Source organism: Pleurodeles waltl, chromosome 10, assembly GCF_031143425.1.
Source record: "Pleurodeles waltl isolate 20211129_DDA chromosome 10, aPleWal1.hap1.20221129, whole genome shotgun sequence".
In the NCBI taxonomy this organism is placed as follows: domain Eukaryota; kingdom Metazoa; phylum Chordata; class Amphibia; order Caudata; family Salamandridae; genus Pleurodeles; species Pleurodeles waltl.
In genome coordinates, this window is record NC_090449.1 from 416,406,501 (window position 1) to 416,430,236 (window position 23,736).

Sequence of the window (23,736 nt, forward strand, 5' to 3'; positions counted from 1 at the left end):
ACCACTGAGGTTCTGGTTAGCAGAGCCTCAGTGAGACAGTTAGGCACCACACAGGGAACATATACATGCACACCTATGAGCACTGGGGCCCTGTGTGACAGGGTCCCAGTGACACATACATATAGGCCACAAACCTATGAGCACTGAGGTCCTGACCAGCAGGATCCCAGTGACACATAACAAACATACTGAAAACATAGTGTTTTCACTATGAGCACTGAGGCCTGGCTATCAGGATCCCAGTGAGACAGTGAAAACAGTGACAAACACCCTGACATACACTCACAAACAGGCCAAAAGTGGGGGTAACAAGGCTAGAAAGAGGCTACCTTCTCACACAACCCCCCCCCAAACGAAGGACAATAAGGCTAACCTTGGCCAGTTGAGACTTTATTGTCTAAGTGGTGATAAGTAGAGAGTAGCTCTGCAATAGACTGGTTACTCCCTTTATCATCCACTATATGGTTACTTCCCTGTGGGGATGTAAACCACCCTGTTTGAAGTTTTTTAGCTAAGCAATAATGTGAAGATGTATTTTCAGAGTTTCTATCAGTAAGTTTTAGTTTAGAGCAGTGGGAATTGTCCACTGAACCTATTTGTAGTGATGGAAATGCCAGACAGGGATGCTGTCTCAGAAAAGCCATAGCTGGGCAAAAACTTTGTCCATCTGGCTGGAAGAGAGAACAGGGATGCTGTTTCTCTTGAGTTGGAGCAGGGCAGGGATGCTGTCCTATCAGCTCCACACTAGGGCAGGGATGCTGTCCTAAGTGTTGTGAGGCAGTGCAGAGTTTCTGCACTAAAGTTTCTCTGGGAGGGTTGGAGGGATGCTCCATGTTAACTAAAATGGTGCTCTTTTTCTCACCAATGTTAGTTATCCCACAGAGAGGTACTTCTACCTCAGGGAGTCCAGCTTTGCCAGCTGATGATTCCCTTGGAACAGGTGCCACCCCAGGAGAGGTTTCTCCCACCACCGGAATGGTATCCTGAATGGTAGGGTGGTTAGGGGATACTGTGATACCCTTTTTACCTGTTGATGGAGAGGGATCCTGAGTTTTCAGGCCTTCTCTCCTTTGCTTTTTCATTTCAGTAGAAATGAGAGGGAACAATTCCTCAGGGATGCCCAGCATGGCTGCATGGGCATAAAACTCTACATCTGCCCAACCTGAGGCCTCTAGGTCATTACCTAAGAGACAGTCTACAGGTAAGCTAGGTGATACCACCACCTGCTTAGGGCCAGTAACTCCACCCCAACTAAACTGAATTATAGCTAAGGGAAGAAACTTAGTGGAGTTATGGACATCAATAATCTTATACTGTTGTCCAATGATGTGTTGTTCAGGAGGCACTAGGTTTTCAGTCACCAAAGTGAACCTGGCACCTGTGTCCCTGTAGGCCAAGGCCTCAACACCATTTATTGAAACTGTCTGCCTGTACTTATCCATTGTAAGGGGACAAGCAGCCAGTGTGGCAAGGCCAATGCCACTAGGTGTGACAGAAACTGTCTTGGGACTGATTACATCAGTTTCCACTATGGACCCATAAGTGAACCCAACTACACCCTTTGCTTGACTGTTGCCAGCAGTCCCACCACTAGTACCACTACTGCTAGGGGCACTAGAGCTTGCTGTATTAGTGGTGGTAGGCTCAGGGGGTTTACCTGGACAGGACTTATCCCCTGGCCTATGGCCTCTGTTTTTACACACAAAGCACCAAGGCTTTTTAATGTGTGCAGGTTGGGAAGAAGAGGAAGAATTTGTTTTATCCCCACCCTCTGAAGAGTGTTTAAGATTTGAAGTGGGATCTTTGGTTTTACCCTTATCCCCATGCTTATCTTGAGATTTTTCACCATCTTTCTTCTTATTGCCATCTTTGTCACCCCCTGTATGAACTTTTCTGTTCACCCTTGTTCTGACCCATTTGTCTGCCTTCTTTCCCAATTCTTGGGGAGAGGTCAGATCAGAGTCTACCAGGTACTGGTGCAACAAATCAGACACACAATTATTAAGTATATGCTCTCTCAGGATTGTGTTATACAGGCTTTCATAATCAGTAACTTTACTGCCATGTAACCACCCCTCCAAGGCCTTCACTGAATGGTCAATGAAATCAACCCAGTCTTGTGAAGACTCCTTTTTGGTCTCTCTGAACTTTATCCTGTACTGTTCAGTGGTTAAGCCATAACCATCCAGGAGTGCATTCTTAAGAACTGTAAAATTATTGGCATCACTTTCTTTCACAGTAAGGAGTCTATCCCTACCCTTTCCACTAAATGATAGCCATAGGATAGCAGCCCACTGCCTTTGAGGGACATCCTGTACAACACAGGCCCTCTCAAGTGCAGCAAACCACTTGTTAATGTCATCCCCCTCCTTATAAGGGGGAACTATCTTGTGCAGATTCCTGGAATCATGTTCTTTTGCAGGATGACTATGGGGAATACTGCTGCTGCCACCATGGGTTTCTAAACCCAACTTCTGTCTTTCCCTCTCTACTTCTAAAGACTGTCTATCCAAATCCAGCTGTTGCTTCTTGAGCTTCAGTCTGGTTTGTTCCACTCTCAATCTATTGAGCTCCCTTTCTAACAATCTGTCATCAGGGTGGGTGGGAGGGACATTTCTAGATACAGAGGTATGATGGGAATGAACAGAAGGAGACCTGTCCCTTACAGAGGGCACCCTAACAGCTTGGCTACCAGTATAATGTGAGAGCACATCATCAGTATGATGTGATTCAACCTCTGTACCAACTATGCTAGACTGTCTAGTAATGGGCAGGCTGAGAAGTTTCTTTCCTGAACCTTTTCCTGGGGGAGTCCCTGGATCAGATTGAGAACCATTAGCTACTTTTTCAACAGATTGGGCACTTATGGCCTTATCCTGTACTCTAAGCATATTAATTAACAGTTCTAAAGAAGGATTCTTCCCTACACTCAAACCTCTCTCTATGCAGAGACTCCTTGCTCCTTTCCAGCTAAGGTGATCATATGCAAGTTTGGACAGTTCAACTTTTTGGCCTGTGCCAGACATTTTTAGAGAGAGTTAAAGTGATAGACAAAGAGAAAAAAAGTTTTCAGAACTTTTTGGAAAGACAGAAAAAACTTTTTAAACTTTTAAGAACTTTTTGAAAGTTTAGAAGTACTTTTCAGCACTTAGAAAAGAGTGAAAAGAGGAAATGCAAAACTTTTTGGCTATGTGTATATACACTGACCTTGTTTTGTATATTTTTCTCTTATGAAAAGTACAATGACAAGAGTGGTAAGTAGTCTCAAAGCACTTATCCCACCACTGCACAACCAATGTAGGAGGCTGGACTGGCTTGTAGTGAGTACCAAGGGGTACTTGCACCTTGCACCAGGCCCAGTTATCCCTTATTAGTGTATAGGGTGTCTAGCAGCTTAGGCTGATAGATAATGGTAGCTTAGCAAAGCAGCTCAGGCTGAACTAGGAGACGTGTGAAGCTACTACAGTACCACTTAGTGTCATATGCACAATATCATAAGAAAACACAATACACAGTTATACTAAAAATAAAGGTACTTTATTTTTATGACAATATGCCAAAGTATCTTAGAGTGTACCCTCAGTAAGAGGATAGGAAATATACACAAGATATATATACACAATAGCAAAAATATGCAGTATAGTCTTAGAAAACAGTGCAAACAATGTATAATTACAATAGGATGCAATGGGGAAACATAGGGATAGGGGCAACACAAACCATATACTCCAAAAGTGGAATGTGAACCACGACTGGACCCCAAACCTATGTGACCTTGTAGAGGGTCGCTGGGACTATTAGAAAATAGTGAGAGTTAGAAAAATAACCCTCCCCAAGACCCTGAAAAGTGAGTGCAAAGTGCACCAAAGTTCCCCTAAGGACAAAATAGTCGTGTTAGAGGGAGAATGCAAGGAAAACACAAATCAGCAATGCAACAACGATGGATTCCTGTCTGAAGGTACCTGTGGAACAAGGGGACCAAGTCCAAAAGTCACAAGCAGCTCGGAGATGGGCAGATGCCCAAGAAATGCCAGCGGTTGGTGCAAAGAAGCTCTTACTAGGCTGAAGAACTGTGAATACTGCAGGAACGACAAGGGCTAGAGACTTCCCCTTTGGAGGATGGATCCCCCACGCCTTGGAGAGTCGTGCAGAAGTGTTTTCCCGCCGGATGGACGCCAACAAGCCTTGCTACACGCAAATCGTGCGTTTGGCGTTTTTGGACGCTGCTGGGGCCCAGGAGGGACCAGGAGGTCGCAAATTGGACCTGCAGAGAGAGGGGACGTCGAGCAAGACAAAGAGCCCTCACTGAAGCAGGTAGCACCCGGAGAAGTGCCAGAAACAGGCACTACGAGGATGCGTGAAACGGTGCTCGCCGAAGTTGCACAAAGGAGTCCCACGTCGCCGGAGACCAACTTAGAAAGTCGTGCAATGCAGGTTAGAGTGCCGTGGACCCAGGCTTGGCTGTGCACACAGGATTTCCGCCGGAAGTGCACAGGGGCCGGAGAAGCTTGCAAAGTCGCGGTTCCCAGCAATGCAGCCCAGCGAGGTGAGGCAAGGACTTACATCCACCAAACTTGGGCTGAAGAGTCACTGGACTGTGGGGGTCACTTGGACGGTGTCGCTGGATTCGAGGGACCTCGCTCGTCGTGCTGAGAGGAGACCCAAGGGACCGGAAATGCAGCTTTTTGGTGCCTGCGGTTGCAGGGGGAAGATTCCGTCGACCCACGGGAGATTTCTTCGGAGCTTCTGGTGCAGAGAGGAGGCAGACTACCCCCACAGCATGCACAAGCAGGAAAACAGTCGAGAAGGCGGCAGGATCAGCGTTACAGAGTTGCAGTAGTCATCTTTGCTACTATGTTGCAGGTTTGCAGGCTTCCAGCGCGGTCAGCGGTCGATTCCTTATCAGAAGGTGAAGAGGGAGATGCAGAGGAACTCGGCTGAGCTCATGCATTCGTTATCTAAAGTTTCCCCAGAGACAGAGACCCTAAATAGCCAGAAAAGAGGGTTTGGCTACCTAGGAGAGAGGAAAGGCTACTAACACCTGAAGGAGCCTATCACAAGGAGTCTCTGACGTCACCTGGTGGCACTGGCCACTCAGAGCAGTCCAGTGTGCCAGCAGCACCTCTGTTTCCAAGATGGCAGAGGTCTGGAGCACACTGGAGGAGCTCTGGACACCTCCCAGGGGAGGTGCAGGTCAGGGGAGTGGTCACTCCCCTTTCCTTTGTCCAGTTTCGCGCCAGAGCAGGGGCTAAGGGGTCCCTGAACCGGTGTAGACTGGCTTATGCAGAATTGGGCACATCTGTGCCCAACAAAGCATTTCCAGAGGCTGGGGGAGGCTACTCCTCCCCTGCCTTCACACCATTTTCCAAAGGGAGAGGGTGTCACACCCTCTCTCAGAGGAAGTTCTTTGTTCTGCCATCCTGGGCCAGGCCTGGCTGGACCCCAGGAGGGCAGCTGCCTGTCTGAGGGGTTGGCAGCAGCAGCAGCTGCAGTGAAACCCCAGGAAGGGCAGTTTGGCAGTACCAGGGTCTGTGCTACAGACCACTGGGATCATGGGATTGTGCCAACTATGCCAGGATGGCATAGAGGGGGCAATTCCATGATCATAGACATGTTACATGGCCATATTCGGAGTTACCATGGTGAAGCTACATATAGGTAGTGACCTATATGTAGTGCACGCGTGTAATGGTGTCCCCGCACTCACAAAGTTCAGTGAATTGGCTCTGAACAATGTGGGGGCACCTTGGCTAGTGCCAGGGTGCCCTCACACTAAGTAACTTTGCACCTAACCTTTACCAGGTAAAGGTTAGACATATAGGTGACTTATAAGTTACTTAAGTGCAGTGTAAAATGGCTGTGAAATAACGTGGACGTTATTTCACTCAGGCTGCAGTGGCAGGCCTGTGTAAGAATTGTCAGAGCTCCCTATGGGTGGCAAAAGAAATGCTGCAGCCCATAGGGATCTCCTGGAACCCCAATACCCTGGGTACCTCAGTACCATATACTAGGGAATTATAAGGGTGTTCCAGTAAGCCAATGTAAATTGGTAAAATTCGTCACTAGCCTGTTAGTGACAATTTGAAAGTAATGAGAGAGCATAACCACTGAGGTTCTGGTTAGCAGAGCCTCAGTGAGACAGTTAGGCACCACACAGGGAACATATACATGCACACCTATGAGCACTGGGGCCCTGTGTGACAGGGTCCCAGTGACACATACATATAGGCCACAAACCTATGAGCACTGAGGTCCTGACCAGCAGGATCCCAGTGACACATAACAAACATACTGAAAACATAGTGTTTTCACTATGAGCACTGAGGCCTGGCTATCAGGATCCCAGTGAGACAGTGAAAACAGTGACAAACACCCTGACATACACTCACAAACAGGCCAAAAGTGGGGGTAACAAGGCTAGAAAGAGGCTACCTTCTCACATACATAAACCTGAGAAGACGATTGGTGGCATTTCAAGCAACCCCACAAAATATGCTGCTCTCTGCTGATGACGGGCAAAACCCAGAAACACGTGTCCAGAGATACACAGCACTTGCTGCACCTACTAAGGTGAAAGACTTTGATTACTTTTGTTAATGTGAAATGAATCTGACTGCATTTACCAAGATGCATTGGGGACAACTTTTTGCTGGAGTGTGAGGCAGTGTGCTCCCTTTTTTTTGCACTGTGTCGGATGACGGCTCCCTTGAGCTAACGGGCTGACGAGCCTTGGTGAGGCACCTGCGCACCAGAGTGGTACATAAACCTGAGAAGACGTTTGGTGGCATTTCAAGCAACCCCACAAAATATGCTGCTCTCTGCTGATGATGGGCGAAACCCAGAAACACGTGTCCAGAGATACACAGCATTTGCTGCACCTACTAAGGTGAAAGACTTTGATTACTTTTGTTAATGTGAAACGAATCTGACTGCATTTACCAAGATGCATTGGGGCCAACTTTTTGCTGGAGTGTGAGGCAGTGTGCTCCCTTTTTTTTGCACTGGGTCGAATGACGACTCCCTTGAGCTAACGGGCTGACAAGCCTTGGTGAGGCACCTGCGCACCAGAGTGGTACATAAACCTGAGAAGACGTTTGGTGGCATTTCAAGCAACCCCACAAAATATGCTGCTCTCTGCTGATGACGGGCGAAACCCAGAAACACGTGTCCAGAGATACAGAGCACTTGCTGCACCTACTAAGGTGAAAGACTTTGATTACTTTTGTTAATGTGAAACGAATCTGACTGCATTTACCAAGATGCATTGGGGCCAACTTTTTGCTGGAGTGTGAGGCAGTGTGCTCCCTTTTTTTTGCACTGTGTCGAATGACGGCTCCCTTGAGCTAACGGGCTGACAAGCCTTGGTGAGGCACCTGCGCACCAGAGTGGTACATAAACCTGAGAAGACGTTTGGTGGCATTTCAAGCAACCCCACAAAATATGCTGCTCTCTGCTGATGACGGGCGAAACCCAGAAACACGTGTCCAGAGATACACAGCACTTGCTGCACCTACTAAGGTGAAAGACTTTGATTACTTTTGATAATGTGAAACGAATCTGACTGCATTTACCAAGATGCATTGGGGCCAACTTTTTGCTGGAGTGTGAGGCAGTGTGCTCCCTTTTTTTTGCACTGTGTCGAATGACGGCTCCCTTGAGCTAACGGGCTGACGAGCCTTGGTGAGGCACCTGCGCACCAGAGTGGTACATAAACCTGAGAAGACGTTTGGTGGCATTTCAAGCAACCCCACAAAATATGCTGCTCTCTGCTGTTGACGGGCGAAACCCAGAAACACGTGTCCAGAGATACACAGCACTTGCTGCACCTACTAAGGTGAAAGACTTTGATTACTTTTGTGAATGTGAAACGAATCTGACTGCATTTACCAAGATGCATTGGGGCCAACTTTTTGCTGGAGTGTGAGGCAGTGTGCTCCCTTTTTTTTGCACTGTGTCGAATGACGGCTCCCTTGAGCTAACGGGCTGACAAGCCTTGGTGAGGCACCTGCGCACCAGAGTGGTACATAAACCTGAGAAGACGATTGGTGGCATTTCAAGCAACCCCACAAAATATGCTGCTCTCTGCTGATGACGGGCGAAACCCAGAAACACGTGTCCAGAGATACACAGCACTTGCTGCACCTACTAAGGTGAAAGACTTTGATTACTTTTGTTAATGTGAAACGAATCTGACTGCACTTACCAAGATGCATTGGGGCCAACTTTTTGCTGGAGTGTGAGGCAGTGTGCTCCCTTTTTTTTGCACTGTGTCGAATGACGGCTCCGTTGAGCTAACGAGCTGACGAGCCTTGGTGAGGCACCTGCGCACCAGAGTGGTACATAAACCTGAGAAGACGTTTGGTGGCATTTCAAGCAACCCCACAAAATATGCTGCTCTCTGCTGATGACGGGCGAAACCCAGAAACACGTGTCCAGAGATACACAGCACTTGCTGCACCTACTAAGGTGAAAGACTTTGATTACTTTTGTTAATATGAAACGAATCTGAGTGCAGTTACCAAGATGCATTGGGGCCAACTTTTTGCTGGAGTGTGAGGCAGTGTGCTCCCTTTTTTTTGCACTGTGTCGAATGACGGCTCCCTTGAGCTAACGGGCTGACGAGCGTTGGTGAGGCACCTGCGCACCAGAGTGGTACATAAACCTGAGAAGACGTTTGGTGGCATTTCAAGCAACCCCACAAAATATGCTGCTCTCTGCTGATGACGGGCGAAACCCAGAAACACGTGTCCAGAGATACACAGCACTTGCTGCACCTACTAAGGTGAAAGACTTTGATTACTTTTGTTAATGTGAAACGAATCTGACTGCATTTACCAAGATGCATTGGGGCCAAATTTTTGCTGGAGTGTGAGGCAGTGTGCTCCCTTTTTTTTGCACTGTGTCGAATGACGGCTCCCTTGAGTTAACGGGCTGACGAGCCTTGGTGAGGCACCTGCGCACCAGAGTGGTACATAAACCTGAGAAGACGTTTGGTAGCATTTCAAGCAACCCCACAAAATATGCTGCTCTCTGCTGATGACGGGCGAAACCCAGAAACACGTGTCCAGAGATACACAGCACTTGCTGCACCTAGTAAGATGAAAGACTTTGATTACTTTTGTTAATGTGAAACGAATCTGACTGCTTTTACCAAGATGCATTGGGGCCAACTTTTTGCTGGAGTGTGAGGCAGTGTGCTCCCTTTTTTTTGCACTGTGTCGAATGACGGCTCCCTTGAGCTAACGGGCTGACGAGCCTTGGTGAGGCACCTGCGCACCAGAGTGGTACATAAACCTGAGAAGACGTTTGGTGGCATTTCAAGCAACCCCACAAAATATGCTGCTCTCTGCTGATGACGGGCGAAACCCAGAAACACGTGTCCAGAGATACACAGCACTTGCTGCACCTACTAAGGTGAAAGACTTTGATTACTTTTGTTAATGTGAAACGAATCTGACTGCATTTACCAAGATGCATTGGGGGCAACTTTTTGCTGGAGTGTGAGGCAGTGTGCTCCCTTTTTTTTGCACTGTGTCGAATGACGGCTCCCTTGAGCTAACGGGCTGACGAGCCTTGGTGAGGCACCTGCGCACCAGAGTGGTACATAAACCTGAGAAGACGTTTGGTGGCATTTCAAGCAACCCCACAAAATATGCTGCTCTCTGCTGATGACGGGCGAAACCCAGAAACACGTGTCCAGAGATACACAGCACTTGCTGCACCTACTAAGGTGAAAGACTTTGATTACTTTTGTTAATGTGAAACCAATCTGACTGCATTTACCAAGATGCATTGGGGCCAACTTTTTGCTGGAGTGTGAGGCAGTGTGCTCCCTTTTTTTTGCACTGTGTCGAATAACGGCTCCCTTGAGCTAACGGGCTGACGAGCCTTGGTGAGGAACCTGCGCACCAGAGTGGTACATAAACCTGAGAAGACGTTTGGTGGCATTTCAAGCAACCCCACAAAATATGCTGCTCTCTGCTGATGACGGGCGAAACCCAGAAACACGTGTCCAGAGATACACAGCACTTGCTGCACCTACTAAGGTGAAAGACTTTGATTACTTTTGTTAATGTGAAACGAATCTGACTGCATTTACCAAGATGCATTTGGGCCAACTTTTTGCTGCAGTGTGAGGCAGTGTGCTCCCTTTTTTTTGCACTGTGTCGAATGACGGCTCCCTTGAGCTAACGGGCTGACGAGCCTTGGTGAGGCACCTGCGCACCAGAGTGGTACATAAACCTGAGAAGACGTTTGGTGGCATTTCAAGCAACCCCACAAAATATGCTGCTCTCTGCTGTTGACGGGCGAAACCCAGAAACACGTGTCCAGAGATACACTGCACTTGCTGCACCTACTAAGGTGAAAGACTTTGATTACTTTTGTTAATGTGAAACGAATCTGACTGCATTTACCAAGATGCATTGGGGCCAACTTTTTGCTGGAGTGTGAGGCAGTGTGCTCCCTTTTTTTTGCACTGTGTCGAATGACGGCTCCCTTGAGCTAACGGGCTGACAAGCCTTGGTGAGGCACCTGCGCATCAGAGTGGTACATAAACCTGAGAAGACGATTGGTGGCATTTCAAGCAACCCCACAAAATATGCTGCTCTCTGCTGATGACGGGCGAAACCCAGAAACACGTGTCCAGAGATACACAGCACTTGCTGCACCTACTAAGGTGAAAGACTTTGATTACTTTTGTTAATGTGAAACGAATCTGACTGCATTTACCAAGATGCATTGGGGCCAACTTTTTGCTGGAGTGTGAGGCAGTGTGCTCCCTTTTTTTTGCACTGTGTCGAATTACGGCTCCTTTGATCTAACGGGCTGACGAGCCTTGGTGAGGCACCTGCGCACCAGAGTGGTACATAAACCTGAGAATACGTTTGGTGGCATTTCAAGCAACCCCACAAAATATGCTGCTCTCTGCTGATGACGGGCGAAACCCAGAAACACGTATCCAGAGATACACAGCACTTGCTGCACCTACTAAGGTGAAAGACTTTGATTACTTTTGATAATGTGAAACAAATCTGACTGCATTTACCAAGATGCATTGGGGCCAACTTTTTGCTGGAGTGTGAGGCAGTGTGCTCCCTTTTTTTTGCACTGTGTCGAATGACGGCTCCCTTGAGCTAAAGGGCTGACGAGCCTTGGTGAGGCACCTGCGCACCAGAGTGGTACATAAACCTGAGAAGACGTTTGGTGGCATTTCAAGCAACCCCACAAAATATGCTGCTCTCTGCTGATGACGGGCGAAACCCAGAAACACGTGTCCAGAGATACACAGCACTTGCTGCACCTACTAAGGTGAAAGACTTTGATTACTTTTGTTAATGTGAAACAAATCTGAATGCATTTACCAAGATGCATTGGGGCCCACTTTTTGCTGCAGTGTGAGGCAGTGTGCTCCCTTTTTTTTGCACTGTGTCGAATGACGGCTCCCTTGAGCTAACGGGCTGACGAGCCTTGGTGAGGCACCTGTGCACCAGAGTGGTACATAAACCTGAGAAGACGTTTGGTGGCATTTCAAGCAACCCCACAAAATATGCTGCTCTCTGCTGTTGACGGGCGAAACCCAGAAACACGTGTCCAGAGATACACAGCACTTGCTGCACCTACTAAGGTGAAAGAGTTTGATTACTTTTGTTAATGTGAAACGAATCTGACTGCATTTACCAAGATGCATTGGGGCCAACTTTTTGCTGGAGTGTGAGGCAGTGTGCTCCCTTTTTTTTGCACTGTGTCGAATGACGCCTCCCTTGAGCTAACGGGCTGACAAGCCTTGGTGAGGCACCTGCGCATCAGAGTGGTACATAAACCTGAGAAGACGATTGGTGGCATTTCAAGCAACCCCACAAAATATGCTGCTCTCTGCTGATGACGGGCGAAACCCAGAAACACGTGTCCAGAGATACACAGCACTTGCTGCACCTACTAAGGTGAAAGACTTTGATTACTTTTGTTAATGTGAAATGAATCTGACTGCATTTACCAAGATGCATTGGGGACAACTTTTTGCTGGAGTGTGAGGCAGTGTGCTCCCTTTTTTTTGCACTGTGTCGGATGACGGCTCCCTTGAGCTAACGGGCTGACGAGCCTTGGTGAGGCACCTGCGCACCAGAGTGGTACATAAACCTGAGAAGACGTTTGGTGGCATTTCAAGCAACCCCACAAAATATGCTGCTCTCTGCTGATGATGGGCGAAACCCAGAAACACGTGTCCAGAGATACACAGCATTTGCTGCACCTACTAAGGTGAAAGACTTTGATTACTTTTGTTAATGTGAAACGAATCTGACTGCATTTACCAAGATGCATTGGGGCCAACTTTTTGCTGGAGTGTGAGGCAGTGTGCTCCCTTTTTTTTGCACTGTGTCGAATGACGACTCCCTTGAGCTAACGGGCTGACAAGCCTTGGTGAGGCACCTGCGCACCAGAGTGGTACATAAACCTGAGAAGACGTTTGGTGGCATTTCAAGCAACCCCACAAAATATGCTGCTCTCTGCTGATGACGGGCGAAACCCAGAAACACGTGTCCAGAGATACACAGCACTTGCTGCACCTACTAAGGTGAAAGACTTTGATTACTTTTGTTAATGTGAAACGAATCTGACTGCATTTACCAAGATGCATTGGGGCCAACTTTTTGCTGGAGTGTGAGGCAGTGTGCTCCCTTTTTTTTGCACTGTGTCGAATGACGGCTCCCTTGAGCTAACGGGCTGACAAGCCTTGGTGAGGCACCTGCGCACCAGAGTGGTACATAAACCTGAGAAGACGTTTGGTGGCATTTCAAGCAACCCCACAAAATATGCTGCTCTCTGCTGATGACGGGCGAAACCCAGAAACACCTGTCCAGAGATACACAGCACTTGCTGCACCTACTAAGGTGAAAGACTTTGATTACTTTTGATAATGTGAAACGAATCTGACTGCATTTACCAAGATGCATTGGGGCCAACTTTTTGCTGGAGTGTGAGGCAGTGTGCTCCCTTTTTTTTGCACTGTGTCGAATGACGGCTCCCTTGAGCTAACGGGCTGACGAGTATTGGTGAGGCACCTGCGCACCAGAGTGGTACATAAACCTGAGAAGACGTTTGGTGGCATTTCAAGCAACCCCACAAAATATGCTGCTCTCTGCTGTTGACGGGCGAAACCCAGAAACACGTGTCCAGAGATACACAGCACTTGCTGCACCTACTAAGGTGAAAGACTTTGATTACTTTTGTGAATGTGAAACGAATCTGACTGCATTTACCAAGATGCATTGGGGCCAACTTTTTGCTGGAGTGTGAGGCAGTGTGCTCCCTTTTTTTTGCACTGTGTCGAATGACGGCTCCCTTGAGCTAACGGGCTGACAAGCCTTGGTGAGGCACCTGCGCACCAGAGTGGTACATAAACCTGAGAAGACGATTGGTGGCATTTCAAGCAACCCCACAAAATATGCTGCTCTCTGCTGATGACGGGCGAAACCCAGAAACACGTGTCCAGAGATACACAGCACTTGCTGCACCTACTAAGGTGAAAGACTTTGATTACTTTTGTTAATGTGAAACGAATCTGACTGCACTTACCATGATGCATTGGGGCCAACTTTTTGCTGGAGTGTGAGGCAGTGTGCTCCCTTTTTTTTGCACTGTGTCGAATGACGGCTCCGTTGAGCTAACGAGCTGACGAGCCTTGGTGAGGCACCTGCGCACCAGAGTGGTACATAAACCTGAGAAGACGTTTGGTGGCATTTCAAGCAACCCCACAAAATATGCTGCTCTCTGCTGATGACGGGCGAAACCCAGAAACACGTGTCCAGAGATACACAGCACTTGCTGCACCTACTAAGGTGAAAGACTTTGATTACTTTTGTTAATATGAAACGAATCTGAGTGCAGTTACCAAGATGCATTTGGGCCAACTTTTTGCTGGAGTGTGAGGCAGTGTGCTCCCTTTTTTTTGCACTGTGTCGAATGACGGCTCCCTTGAGCTAACGGGCTGACGAGCGTTGGTGAGGCACCTGCGCACCAGAGTGGTACATAAACCTGAGAAGACGTTTGGTGGCATTTCAAGCAACCCCACAAAATATGCTGCTCTCTGCTGATGACGGGCGAAACCCAGAAACACGTGTCCAGAGATACACAGCACTTGCTGCACCTACTAAGGTGAAAGACTTTGATTACTTTTGTTAATGTGAAACGAATCTGACTGCATTTACCAAGATGCATTGGGGCCAAATTTTTGCTGGAGTGTGAGGCAGTGTGCTCCCTTTTTTTTGCACTGTGTCGAATGACGGCTCCCTTGAGTTAACGGGCTGACGAGCCTTGGTGAGGCACCTGCGCACCAGAGTGGTACATAAACCTGAGAAGACGTTTGGTAGCATTTCAAGCAACCCCACAAAATATGCTGCTCTCTGCTGATGACGGACGAAACCCAGAAACATGTGTCCAGAGATACACAGCACTTGCTGCACCTAGTAAGGTGAAAGACTTTGATTACTTTTGTTAATGTGAAATGAATCTGACTGCATTTACCAAGATGCATTGGGGCCAACTTTTTGCTGGAGTGTGAGGCAGTGTGCTCCCTTTTTTTTGCACTGTGTCGAATTACGGCTCCTTTGATCTAACGGGCTGACGAGCCTTGGTGAGGCACCTGCGCACCAGAGTGGTACATAAACCTGAGAAGACGTTTGGTGGCATTTCAAGCAACCCCACAAAATATGCTGCTCTCTGCTGATGACGGGCGAAACCCAGAAACACGTGTCCAGAGATACACAGCACTTGCTGCACCTACTAAGGTGAAAGACTTTGATTACTTTTGATAATGTGAAACAAATCTGACTGCATTTACCAAGATGCATTGGGGCCAACTTTTTGCTGGAGTGTGAGGCAGTGTGCTCCCTTTTTTTTGCACTGTGTCGAATGACGGCTCCCTTGAGCTAAAGGGCTGACGAGCCTTGGTGAGGCACCTGCGCACCAGAGTGGTACATAAACCTGAGAAGACGTTTGGTGGCATTTCAAGCAACCCCACAAAATATGCTGCTCTCTGCTGATGACGGGCGAAACCCAGAAACACGTGTCCAGAGATACACAGCACTTGCTGCACCTACTAAGGTGAAAGACTTTGATTACTTTTGTTAATGTGAAACAAATCTGAATGCATTTACCAAGATGCATTGGGGCCCACTTTTTGCTGCAGTGTGAGGCAGTGTGCTCCCTTTTTTTTGCACTGTGTCGAATGACGGCTCCCTTGAGCTAACGGGCTGACGAGCCTTGGTGAGGCACCTGTGCACCAGAGTGGTACATAAACCTGAGAAGACGTTTGGTGGCATTTCAAGCAACCCCACAAAATATGCTGCTCTCTGCTGTTGACGGGCGAAACCCAGAAACACGTGTCCAGAGATACACAGCACTTGCTGCACCTACTAAGGTGAAAGAGTTTGATTACTTTTGTTAATGTGAAACGAATCTGACTGCATTTACCAAGATGCATTGGGGCCAACTTTTTGCTGGAGTGTGAGGCAGTGTGCTCCCTTTTTTTTGCACTGTGTCGAATGACGCCTCCCTTGAGCTAACGGGCTGACAAGCCTTGGTGAGGCACCTGCGCATCAGAGTGGTACATAAACCTGAGAAGACGATTGGTGGCATTTCAAGCAACCCCACAAAATATGCTGCTCTCTGCTGATGACGGGCGAAACCCAGAAACACGTGTCCAGAGATACACAGCACTTGCTGCACCTACTAAGGTGAAAGACTTTGATTACTTTTGTTAATGTGAAATGAATCTGACTGCATTTACCAAGATGCATTGGGGACAACTTTTTGCTGGAGTGTGAGGCAGTGTGCTCCCTTTTTTTTGCACTGTGTCGGATGACGGCTCCCTTGAGCTAACGGGCTGACGAGCCTTGGTGAGGCACCTGCGCACCAGAGTGGTACATAAACCTGAGAAGACGTTTGGTGGCATTTCAAGCAACCCCACAAAATATGCTGCTCTCTGCTGATGATGGGCGAAACCCAGAAACACGTGTCCAGAGATACACAGCATTTGCTGCACCTACTAAGGTGAAAGACTTTGATTACTTTTGTTAATGTGAAACGAATCTGACTGCATTTACCAAGATGCATTGGGGCCAACTTTTTGCTGGAGTGTGAGGCAGTGTGCTCCCTTTTTTTTGCACTGTGTCGAATGACGACTCCCTTGAGCTAACGGGCTGACAAGCCTTGGTGAGGCACCTGCGCACCAGAGTGGTACATAAACCTGAGAAGACGTTTGGTGGCATTTCAAGCAACCCCACAAAATATGCTGCTCTCTGCTGATGACGGGCGAAACCCAGAAACACGTGTCCAGAGATACACAGCACTTGCTGCACCTACTAAGGTGAAAGACTTTGATTACTTTTGTTAATGTGAAACGAATCTGACTGCATTTACCAAGATGCATTGGGGCCAACTTTTTGCTGGAGTGTGAGGCAGTGTGCTCCCTTTTTTTTGCACTGTGTCGAATGACGGCTCCCTTGAGCTAACGGGCTGACAAGCCTTGGTGAGGCACCTGCGCACCAGAGTGGTACATAAACCTGAGAAGACGTTTGGTGGCATTTCAAGCAACCCCACAAAATATGCTGCTCTCTGCTGATGACGGGCGAAACCCAGAAACACCTGTCCAGAGATACACAGCACTTGCTGCACCTACTAAGGTGAAAGACTTTGATTACTTTTGATAATGTGAAACGAATCTGACTGCATTTACCAAGATGCATTGGGGCCAACTTTTTGCTGGAGTGTGAGGCAGTGTGCTCCCTTTTTTTTGCACTGTGTCGAATGACGGCTCCCTTGAGCTAACGGGCTGACGAGTATTGGTGAGGCACCTGCGCACCAGAGTGGTACATAAACCTGAGAAGACGTTTGGTGGCATTTCAAGCAACCCCACAAAATATGCTGCTCTCTGCTGTTGACGGGCGAAACCCAGAAACACGTGTCCAGAGATACACAGCACTTGCTGCACCTACTAAGGTGAAAGACTTTGATTACTTTTGTGAATGTGAAACGAATCTGACTGCATTTACCAAGATGCATTGGGGCCAACTTTTTGCTGGAGTGTGAGGCAGTGTGCTCCCTTTTTTTTGCACTGTGTCGAATGACGGCTCCCTTGAGCTAACGGGCTGACAAGCCTTGGTGAGGCACCTGCGCACCAGAGTGGTACATAAACCTGAGAAGACGATTGGTGGCATTTCAAGCAACCCCACAAAATATGCTGCTCTCTGCTGATGACGGGCGAAACCCAGAAACACGTGTCCAGAGATACACAGCACTTGCTGCACCTACTAAGGTGAAAGACTTTGATTACTTTTGTTAATGTGAAACGAATCTGACTGCACTTACCATGATGCATTGGGGCCAACTTTTTGCTGGAGTGTGAGGCAGTGTGCTCCCTTTTTTTTGCACTGTGTCGAATGACGGCTCCGTTGAGCTAACGAGCTGACGAGCCTTGGTGAGGCACCTGCGCACCAGAGTGGTACATAAACCTGAGAAGACGTTTGGTGGCATTTCAAGCAACCCCACAAAATATGCTGCTCTCTGCTGATGACGGGCGAAACCCAGAAACACGTGTCCAGAGATACACAGCACTTGCTGCACCTACTAAGGTGAAAGACTTTGATTACTTTTGTTAATATGAAACGAATCTGAGTGCAGTTACCAAGATGCATTGGGGCCAACTTTTTGCTGGAGTGTGAGGCAGTGTGCTCCCTTTTTTTTGCACTGTGTCGAATGACGGCTCCCTTGAGCTAACGGGCTGACGAGCGTTGGTGAGGCACCTGCGCACCAGAGTGGTACATAAACCTGAGAAGACGTTTGGTGGCATTTCAAGCAACCCCACAAAATATGCTGCTCTCTGCTGATGACGGGCGAAACCCAGAAACACGTGTCCAGAGATACACAGCACTTGCTGCACCTACTAAGGTGAAAGACTTTGATTACTTTTGTTAATGTGAAACGAATCTGACTGCATTTACCAAGATGCATTGGGGCCAAATTTTTGCTGGAGTGTGAGGCAGTGTGCTCCCTTTTTTTTGCACTGTGTCGAATGACGGCTCCCTTGAGTTAACGGGCTGACGAGCCTTGGTGAGGCACCTGCGCACCAGAGTGGTACATAAACCTGAGAAGACGTTTGGTAGCATTTCAAGCAACCCCACAAAATATGCTGCTCTCTGCTGATGACGGACGAAACCCAGAAACATGTGTCCAGAGATACACAGCACTTGCTGCACCTAGTAAGGTGAAAGACTTTGATTACTTTTGTTAATGTGAAACGAATCTGACTGCATTTACCAAGATGCATTGGGGCCAACTTTTTGCTGGAGTGTGAGGCAGTGTGCTCCCTTTTTTTTGCACTGTGTCGAATGACGGCTCCCTTGAGCTAACGGGCTGACGAGCCTTGGTGAGGCACCTGCGCACCAGAGTGGTACATAAATCTGAGAAGACGTTTGGTGGCATTTCAAGCAACCCCACAAAATATGCTGCTCTCTGCTGATGACGGGCGAAACCCAGAAACACGTGTCCAGAGATACACAGCACTTGCTGCACCTACTAAGGTGAAAGACTTTGATTACTTTTGTTAATGTGAAACGAATCTGACTGCATTTACCAAGATGCATTGGGGGCAACTTTTTGCTGGAGTGTGAGGCAGTGTGCTCCCTTTTTTTTGCACTGTGTCGAATGACGGCTCCCTTGAGCTAACGGGCTGACGAGCCTTGGTGAGGCCCCTGTGCACCAGAGTGGTACATAAACCTGAGAAGACGTTTGGTGGCATTTCAAGCAACCCCACAAAATATGCTGCTCTCTGCTGATGACGGGCGAAACCCAGAAACACGTGTCCAGAGATACACAGCACTTGCTGCACCTACTAAGGTGAAAGACTTTGATTACTTTTGTTAATGTGAAACCAATCTGACTGCATTTACCAAGATGCATTGGGGCCAACTTTTTGCTGGAGTGTGAGGCAGTGTGCTCCCTTTTTTTTGCACTGTGTCGAATGACGGCTCCCTTGAGCTAACGGGCTGACGAGCCTTGGTGAGGAACCTGCGCACCAGAGTGGTACATAAACCTGAGAAGACGTTTGGTGGCATTTCAAGCAACCCCACAAAATATGCTGCTCTCTGCTGATGACGGGCGAAACCCAGAAACACGTGTCCAGAGATACACAGCACTTGCTGCACCTACTAAGGTGAAAGACTTTGATTACTTTTGTTAATGTGAAACGAATCTGACTGCATTTACCAAGATGCATTTGGGCCAACTTTTTGCTGGAGTGTGAGGCAGTGTGCTCCCTTTTTTTTGCACTGTGTCGAATGACGGCTCCCTTGAGCTAACGGGCTGACGAGCCTTGGTGAGGCACCTGCGCACCAGAGTGGTACATAAACCTGAGAAGACGTTTGGTGGCATTTCAAGCAACCCAACAAAATATGCTGCTCTCTGCCGATGACGGGCGAAACCCAGAAACACGTGTCCAGAGATACACAGCACTTGCTGCACCTACTAAGGTGAAAGACTTTGATTACTTTTGTTAATGTGAAACGAATCTGACTGCATTTACCAAGATGCATTGGGGCCAACTTTTTGCTGGAGTGTGAGGCAGTGTGCTCCCTTTTTTTTGCACTGTGTCGAATGACGGCTCCCTTGAGCTAACGGGCTGACGAGCCTTGGTGAGGCACCTGCGCACCAGAGTGGTACATAAACCTGAGAAGACGTTTGGTGGCATTTCAAGCAACCCCACAAAATATGCTGCCTTCTGCTGATGACGGGCGAAACCCAGAAACACGTGTCCAGAGATACACAGCACTTGCTGCACCTACTAAGGTGAAATACTTTGATTACTTTTGTTAATGTGAAACGAATCTGACTGCATTTACCAAGATGCATTGGGGCCAACTTTTTGCTGGAGTGTGAGGCAGTGTGCTCCCTTTTTTTTGCACTGTGTCGAATGACGGCTCCCTTGAGCTAACAGGCTGACGAGCCTTGGTGAGGCACCTGCGCACCAGAGTGGTACATAAACCTGAGAAGACGTTTGGTGGCATTTCAAGAAATCCCACAAAATATGCTGCTCTCTGCTGATGACGGGCGAAACCCAGAAACACGTGTCCAGAGATACACAGCACTTGCTGCACCTACTAAGGTGAAAGACTTTGATTACTTTTGTTAATGTGAAACGAATCTGACTGCATTTACCAAGATGCATTGGGGCCAACGTTTTGCTGGAGTGTGAGGCAGTGTGCTCCCTTTTTTTTGCACTGTGTCGAATGACGGCTCCCTTGAGCTAACGGGCTGACGAGCCTTGGTGAGGCACCTGCACACCAGAGTGGTACATAAACCTGAGAAGACGTTTGGTGGCATTTCAAGCAACCCCACAAAATATGCTGCTCTCTGCTGATGACGGGCGAAACCCAGAAACACGTGTCCAGAGATACACAGCACTTGCTGCACCTACTAAGGTGAAAGACTTTGATTACTTTTGTTAATGTGAAACGAATCTGACTGCATTTACCAAGATGCATTGGGGCCAACTTTTTGCTGGAGTGTGAGGCAGTGTGCTCCCTTTTTTTTGCACTGTGTCAAATGACGGCTCCCTTGAGCTAACGGGCTGACGAGCCTTGGTGAGGCACCTGCACACCAGAGTGGTACATAAACCTGAGAAGACGTTTGGTGGCATTTCAAGCAACCCCACAAAATATGCTGCTCTCTGCTGATGACGGGCGAAACCCAGAAACACGTGTCCAGAGATACACAGCACTTGCTGCACCTACTAAGGTGAAAGACTTTGATTACTTTTGTTAATGTGAAACGAATCTGACTGCATTTACCAAGATGCATTGGGGCCAACTTTTTGCTGGAGTGTGAGGCAGTGTGCTCCCTTTTTTTTGCACTGTGTCAAATGACGGCTCCCTTGAGCTAACGGGCTGACGAGCCTTGGTGAGGAACCTGCGCACCAGAGTGGTACATAAACCTGAGAAGACGTTTGGTGGCATTTCAAGCAACCCCACAAAATATGCTGCTCTCTGCTGATGACGGGCGAAACCCAGAAACACGTGTCCAGAGATACACAGCACTTGCTGCACCTACTAAGGTGAAAGACTTTGATTACTTTTGTTAATGTGAAACGAATCTGACTGCATTTACCAAGATGCATTTGGGCCAACTTTTTGCTGGAGTGTGAGGCAGTGTGCTCCCTTTTTTTTGCACTGTGTCGAATGACGGCTCCCTTGAGCTAACGGGCTGACGAGCCTTGGTGAGGCACCTGCGCACCAGAGTGGTACATAAACCTGAGAAGACGTTTGGTGGCATTTCAAGCAACCCAACAAAATATGCTGCTCTCTGCCGATGACGGGCGAAACCCAGAAACACGTGTCCAGAGATACACAGCACTTGCTGCACCTACTAAGGTGAAAGACTTTGATTACTTTTGTTAATGTGAAACGAATCTGACTGCATTTACCAAGATGCATTGGGGCCAACTTTTTGCTGGAGTGTGAGGCAGTGTGCTCCCTTTTTTTTGCACTGTGTCGAATGACGGCTCCCTTGAGCTAACGGGCTGACGAGCCTTGGTGAGGCACCTGCGCACCAGAGTGGTACATAAACCTGAGAAGACGTTTGGTGGCATTTCAAGCAACCCCACAAAATATGCTGCCTTCTGCTGATGACGGGCGAAACCCAGAAACACGTGTCCAGAGATACACAGCACTTGCTGCACCTACTAAGGTGAAATACTTTGATTACTTTTGTTAATGTGAAACGAATCTGACTGCATTTACCAAGATGCATTGGGGCCAACTTTTTGCTGGAGTGTGAGGCAGTGTGCTCCCTTTTTTTTGCACTGTGTCGAATGACGGCTCCCTTGAGCTAACAGGCTGACGAGCCTTGGTGAGGCACCTGCGCACCAGAGTGGTACATAAACCTGAGAAGACGTTTGGTGGCATTTCAAGAAATCCCACAAAATATGCTGCTCTCTGCTGATGACGGGCGAAACCCAGAAACACGTGTCCAGAGATACACAGCACTTGCTGCACCTACTAAGGTGAAAGACTTTGATTACTTTTGTTAATGTGAAACGAATCTGACTGCATTTACCAAGATGCATTGGGGCCAACGTTTTGCTGGAGTGTGAGGCAGTGTGCTCCCTTTTTTTTGCACTGTGTCGAATGACGGCTCCCTTGAGCTAACGGGCTGACGAGCCTTGGTGAGGCACCTGCACACCAGAGTGGTACATAAACCTGAGAAGACGTTTGGTGGCATTTCAAGCAACCCCACAAAATATGCTGCTCTCTGCTGATGACGGGCGAAACCCAGAAACACGTGTCCAGAGATACACAGCACTTGCTGCACCTACTAAGGTGAAAGACTTTGATTACTTTTGTTAATGTGAAACGAATCTGACTGCATTTACCAAGATGCATTGGGGCCAACTTTTTGCTGGAGTGTGAGGCAGTGTGCTCCCTTTTTTTTGCACTGTGTCAAATGACGGCTCCCTTGAGCTAACGGGCTGACGAGCCTTGGTGAGGCACCTGCGCACCAGAGTGGTACATAAACCTGAGAAGACGTTTGGTGGCATTTCAAGCAACCCCACAAAATATGCTGCTCTCTGCTGATGACGGGCGAAACCCAGAAACACGTGTCCAGAGATACACAGCACTTGCTGTACCTACTAAGGTGAAAGACTTTGATTACTTTTGTTAATGTGAAACGAATCTGACTGCATTTACCAAGATGCTTTGGGGCCAACTTTTTGCTGGAGTGTGAGGCAGTGTGCTCCCTTTTTTTTGCACTGTGTCGAATGACGGCTCCCTTGAGCTAACGGGCTGACGAGCCTTGGTGAGGCACCTGCGCACCAGAGTGGTACATAAACCTGAGAAGACGTTTGGTGGCATTTCAAGCAACCCCACAAAATATGCTGCTCTCTGCTGATGACGGGCGAAACCCAGAAACACGTGTCCAGAGATACACAGCACTTGCTGCACCTACTAGGGTGAAAGACTTTGATTACTTTTGTTAATGTGAAACGAATCTGACTGCATTTACCAAGATGCATTGGGGCCAACTTTTTGCTGGAGTGTGAGGCAGTGTGCTCCCTTTTTTTTGCACCTATTTGGATGTAATCTCAGACAGCTTCATTCATGCAATTTTTGTAGTGTTTGCTTAGATTTGTGTGCACTATTGTATGTGTTAGTGTTGCATGGTGACAACATTTTGCTGCCACTATTTGTGACTTAGATATCCCTTGAGGAAGCATTATTCTGTCCAACACAGCATGATGGTGTATGGTTTCTCACTTCATCAGATATTACCCTCAGGAAGGGCAGAGTATGATGCAATCATGGCCACTGTGCAGATTTATCTGACTACATAATATCAGGACAGTTGTATTGACAAGCTAAGTAATTTGACAGTAGGCACATTTCAGTTATCTACTGCACAGTTGATGTGTCACATTACCTAGAGACAGATTTGTTGTGTAAGTGCTATTTATTGAAAAGTGCTGTAGTGCTAAATGTACATTGTCCATGATTGTGAGTCCATTATAGTGACATCTTACATTGACATCTACACAAGGGGTTAAGGAAATGCTTTTGACATGCTGAGGTGATGTTTCAGACAGTGCAGAGGGACAGGATTTGCCAATGAGTAAGAGAGAGACATTCACTGGGTAGGCTGACAAGATATACAGTGGTTAGCAGAACAGTCATTGCGTAGAGTTGTTGT